At 34.6% G+C, this 6,000-nt stretch overlaps 2 non-coding genes across 2 annotated transcripts; both read right to left on the bottom strand.

Annotated features, from left to right (window-relative positions):
* Nucleotides 1-840: 840 nt before the first annotated feature.
* On the bottom strand, nucleotides 841-923 carry TRNAL-UAA. The gene has a single exon. It is a non-coding gene; the product is annotated as a tRNA-Leu (tRNA).
* A 1,018-nt stretch (nucleotides 924-1,941) lies between these two features.
* On the bottom strand, nucleotides 1,942-2,024 carry TRNAL-UAA. The gene has a single exon. It is a non-coding gene; the product is annotated as a tRNA-Leu (tRNA).
* Nucleotides 2,025-6,000: the final 3,976 nt, after the last annotated feature.

The following is a 6,000-nucleotide window of genomic DNA, read 5'->3' as shown; positions in this document are numbered from 1 at the left end:
CCAAAAATTATTTAACCTAGTTTTAGCCGGACTATTATGATATTATAGCATTTCCACATCGGAATTGAAAGAGAAAGCTGTGAAATTTATATAAGCTAGCTCAAAAACTACTAAATAACTTGGGTTAACCATTTTGAGCCAAATGAAAAATAGATCTAATAAAATTTAGGATAAAAATAGATATTTGGCCTCTTTTATATAGTTGGATTATAAGTATTAAGAAAATACTATATGACAAAGTTAACCAAAATAATAATATTTTGCTGGCTATGGGATTCAAACCCATGCGCACTTATGTGCAAAAGATCTCAAGTCTTCCCCTTTAACCTCTCGAGCAAACCAGCAATTGGGATTTAGAATCCCACATTGACAAATAAAAAAAGTGATTTATGATTGTATAGCTAGATTAAAACTGGTAGATAACTTATTAATCATTTTGCAACAAGTGAAAAGTGGGTCCAAAAGTTATTTAACCTAGTTTTAGCCGGACTATTATGATATTATAGCATTCCCACATCGGAATTGAAAGAGAAAGCTGTGAAATTTATATAAGCTAGCTTAAAAACTACTAAATAACTTGGGTTAACCATTTTGAGCTAAATGGAAAATAGGTCTGACAAAATTTAGGATAAAAATATATATTTGGCCTCTTTTATATAGTTGGATTATAAGTATTAAGAAAATACTAGTTGACATAACTTGGTTAACCATTTTGAATCAAATGAAAAATAGGTCTGACAAAATTTAGGATAAAAATATATATTTGGCCTCTTTTATATAGTAGGATTATAAGTATTAAGAAAATACTACGTGACAAAGTTAACCAAAATAATAATATTTTGCTGGCTATGGGGTTCGAACCCATGCGCACTTATGTGCAGAAGATCTTAAGTCTTCCCCCTTAACCTCTCGGGCAAACCAGCAATTGGAATTTAGAATCCCACATTGACAAATTAAAAAAGTGATTTAGGATTGTATAGCTAGCTTAAAACTGGTAGATAACTTATTAATCATTTTACAACAAGTGAAAAGTGGGTCCAAAAATTATTTAACCTAGTTTTAGCTGGACTATTATGATATTATAGCATTCCCACATCGGAATTGAAAGAGAAAGCTGTGAAATTTATATAAGCTAGCTCAAAAACTACTAAATAACTTGAGTTAACCATTTTGAGTCAAATGAAAAATAGGTCTAATAAAATTTAGAATAAAAATATATATTTGGCCTCTTTTATATAGTTGAATTATAAGTTTTAGGAAAATACTATATGACAAAGTTAATCAAAATAATAATATTTTGCTGGCTATGAAATTCAAACCCATCGCACTTATGTGCAGAAGATCTTAAGTCTTCCCCCTTAATCTCTTGGACAAACCAGCAATTGGGATTTAGAATCCCCACATTGACAAATTAAAAAAGTGATTTAAGATTGTATAGCTAGCTTAAAACTGGTAGATAACTTATTAATTATTTTACAACAAGTGAAAAGTGGGTCCAAAAGTTATTTAACCTAGTTTTAGCCGGACTATTATGATATTATAGCATTCCCACATCGGAATTGAAAGAGATATTATAAGTATTAAGAAAATACTATACGACAAAGTTAACCAAAATAATAATATTTTGTTAGCTATAGGGTTCGAACCCATGCGCACTTTTGTGTAGAAGATCTTAAATCTTCCCCGTTAACCTCTCGAGCAAATCAGCGATTGGAATTTTGAATTCCACATTGACAAATTAAAAGTGCAAAAGATCTTAACTCCCTTAACCTCTCGAGCAAACCAGCAATTGGAATTTTGAATCCCACATTGACAAATTAAAAAAGTGATTAAGGATTGTATAATTTAGGATAAAAATATATATTTGGCCTCTTTTATATAGTTGGATTATAAGTATTAAGAAAATACCATATGATAAAGTTAACCAAAATAATAATATTTTGCTGGCTATGGGGTTCGAACCCATGCACACTTATGTGCAGAAGATCTTAAGTCTTCCCCCTTAACCTCTCGGGCAAACCAGCAATTGAGATTTAGAATTCTACACTGACAAATTAAGAAAGTAATTTAAAAAGTGATTTAAGATAGTAGGCCAAGCCAAGTGGAAAATAGATCTAAACATTATATAATAATATTTTTTTAGCTATGGAGTTTGAACCCATGCACACTAATGTATAGAAGATCTTTAAGTCTTTTCCATAATCTCTCGAGCAAACCAATAATTTATTCATTTAATAAAATATTATTTATTTATTTAATAAGCATCTGTATTTCATAAAAATTAGAGAAATATAATCTTTACAATTAATCCAACATGAACTACATGAGCTCCCAATAGTTTAACGGAGAAAATCGAAAATCTGCTCATAGAAATTTCTATTCTGAAATTCCAAAATGCTTTAGTTTGCTTTCTCTTTCCACTCTCATAAAAAGAGACATTTAATATAAAAAAAATTAAAATTTAATACATATTTATTATAAATAAATAAATAAGATTAAATAGGTAAACACTAATTATTTTACATCAAAATAAGTGGTTTTAATTTAAAGTTTAAACAAATTGAAATAAAAATTTGAAATCTAATTATAGTCTATATATTCGAATCTATATTTCAATTTAGTTTTGATACATTTAATTTTAAATATTCTTACAAAAATAAAGTGCACATTTAAATAGATTCGTCATAAAATTAAATAATAATCTTACTTTCCTTAGAGAAAATTTCTTGATTATTAACTTTGTTGCCAGTAAAGTTCAAACCCATGCCATCTCAAATCTTCCACCTTAATTTATTTGACAAATCAGCAATTAATTGATATCAAGCAAAACTCTTATCAGTTACTATTACGCTAAATTATTTTTTTAGCTAAACATATAAGCGGTTTTGCAATTTTAACTTATTTCTTTTATAATTTTAACTAAATTGAACATTATAGATATAATTTTAAATAAAGGGTGAAAATAAAAATAAAATATGGTTATATAATGCTCATTCATCAAAGAAAATTAATCAGAGTAACCATGCCAGCATATTTTATTCCCTTAATTGTAACTAAACTTTTTAGTTTGGCTAAAGTTATCAAAAATGGAAGGATCTGTTTGTTAAGAAAAAATAGTTTACTTTTAGTTTTTAAGGTGAATTGCTATTAAAATTTTAGAACTTTTCGTCAATTTATAATTTAATTCAAATCTTCAAAAGTTGATATAATTATCTAAAATCCTCATAAAAAAACCATTTTGCCAGCTCATTCTTCACTGAATCTTGGCCTTGAACAAACATCTCCCCACCATGGGACTGTCTCCTTAAGCTCCGTCTTGAGCTTAGCAATCCTGGTAGAGGCAATCCGGACTCCTTCAGCTCGCGCCTGCAGCTCCAAGAATTGGCGTTGTAATAGGGCTACTTGATCCTTGGTAGATTTAGCTTGGGTCTCAAGGTCTAGCTTTGAAGCAATGGCCTCATCTAGATCGGCCCAAAACTTGTCCACAGACTCTAGAGTCTCCTTCATTGTACCCTCAACTTCAGCGACCCGAGCCTTCAATCTTGAACATTCCTCGACTAAGAGCCTCCTGTCCGTATAATTTGTGCCAGACTCCCACCTCAAGACTTTATATCGCTCCTTGGCTACATAAGTGCAGAGGGCACCCTCTAGTACAAAGTGTATGGAGTTTTCAAAAAGCTCATCTTTCTCGAGCTCATTCAGGTAGGCCAGTCTGTAGGCCTCAAGGCACCTTTGATCAACAAGAGTCCCAGAGTGGGATCATCAAAGAGCGAGGGTGCTCGATTTAGCGCCAAAGCCAGACATTGGATACTCGAAGGCCATGAAGGTTCGACCCCAACACTAGCAGGAGTGGGTACAGAGGAGGTGGGGACATCAATAAGAGGCTCAGGGGCTGGGTAGAGTTAGAAAAAGCCCAGGGGAGAAGACTCACGTTGTAGATGGGCCAAGCCTTCCGTTGTAAGAAGGGCAGGGGAGGAGGAAGCATGATAACCTCTTCCAAAGGGCGAGCATGCTTAGAAGGGGGACTAGCAACCCCGGTAATAAGCTTGCCTTTATGAGTGGTGCGTGCCACCTCAATAAATTTGCTTGACCAAGCCATATCTACAAAAAAAAAAAAAGGTAAGTAAGAAATGCAGTTCGAAAAATAAAAAAGACAGAAAGAGAAGTACCTTGATCCTAAGCCTGGGAAGTGCCTTCACCAAGGCTAGGAAGGTTGCACGAGTGAGGACCCCGGGTCTGATTTACTTGTAGATGGTTGTACCAAGACAAAATAGTATTTCTCACCGCCGGGTCATGTCTATTTTCTTTAGGGATTTAGCCATCGTTAAGAGAAAGGCTAAGGTTTTGTCCTCCTCTCTCCTCAGGCGGACCTCATCCTTCTTCAATTTCAACCAATAATGCCAACTCATTTGAAGACGCCTAAAGCCCCCTGACATTCAATGATGAAGGACAAAAAATTTATTTTTCCATCATTTCAAAGAGGAAGGCATCCAATCAAATATGGTTAAGTACTTTTGACTACTGAAATACCAAAGCTCTTGTTTTTTACGGATAACCAGATGGTACAACTGGGAGAAAAGTGCTACACTCTATTCCATGTGATTATTGAGGCAGATGAATCAAAAAGCTACGAGGATTCTCCAGCTATTAGGATGAAACTAGCCAATTGAAAGCTTGTGAAATTGAAGGACCTCCACAAAAAATGAGTCCAGGGGAAACTGGAGACCCGCCTTTATCTGCTCCTAAAAAACAATGATAGTGTCCTCCACAAGGATCAAGTCATTAACACGGACGTGGGGAGAAGGATCCAAGACCTAGAAAGCCTATCAAGGAATGTGGTAAGTATTATACAAACGATCTAAGCGCGCTCCGATAGGACAAATAGGGTCTCACTAATTAAACTATCCTGATTTTTTAGAGCCTCCCTCAACGGAACGATAGGGGCTGATGCTCGTATAACACAATCAAAGGAAGAGATAGAGAAAGAGCCCCAATTAGGGGAAAAGGAAGAACAAGTGTTCCTATTCATATTGAAGAAAAAGGAAAACAGAATTACCGTAAGGAGGATAAGCCCGAAAGAAAAAGTTGTGAACCAAGTTTCTCTGAAAACAAAGGGTTGGAGAAGAGAGTAAAAATGGTACATAGGGAAGATGAAGGACCTTTATAGGACAATTTTGACGGCGGGCTTTAAATGCATAACGATAAGCATTGCAGTCATCATTGAAAGGTTAGATAGGTGAAACGGTGTGAGCAGTAAGAAACTAATCTCAGGAAGCCACATGTCCCAGACCTCAATAATATATATCTCCTCTAAATCTGAAGAATCAAATACTAGCGGGGGACCTCTAATATTGCATAACAACTGTCTAAGATAAGCCATGAGCTGTCACTACAAGATAGGGCCACGTAGTAAGGACTGGATAAGTAGGAAGGCAGTCCATCCCGAGGAAGGAAGATCTGGACACCCTAACACCCGGATCATCATCAAGACTCGCCCGTAACCTAGCAGAGAGAATCTCAACGCTAAGTTACCATTAATGAGCAAAATCTAATGTATCTCCATTACACATATAATCACAGGATCACTATCCTGTTAGCCGTGATATCCCTTATCAAAGCAACCGGCCACATCATCGCCGGATTATCATGAAATTCTATATTCATCTCCACCTTCTTACAATATAAAAAGAGAAGAATCATAGAGGTAAAGGGACGCTATTCTCTTACATCAAAACTCTAAACGATTCATTACATTTGCTCTCTTTTTTAATATACTGACTTGAGCGTCGGAATAGCTGTCGTGGGGCACCAACCACCACCTCATATTCTCTTCTTTGTAAGTTTTATCCAATCACAGCTCAGCTCGGCTCCGGCCACATCATCAATCTAATCTCTGCAACATTAGTAATTTACTAACATATCCGTTAGTAAATATATTGGTGAATTAGATAATTTATACAATAATTATTATTTTGATTAAATAATAAATTTTTTTACTGA

The sequence above is a fragment of the Manihot esculenta genome, chromosome 12, assembly GCF_001659605.2.
Source record: "Manihot esculenta cultivar AM560-2 chromosome 12, M.esculenta_v8, whole genome shotgun sequence".
In the NCBI taxonomy this organism is placed as follows: Eukaryota; Viridiplantae; Streptophyta; class Magnoliopsida; order Malpighiales; family Euphorbiaceae; genus Manihot; species Manihot esculenta.
The sequence above is the reverse complement of the archived record's forward strand: the minus strand, read 5'-3'. Positions and strand labels throughout refer to the sequence as shown.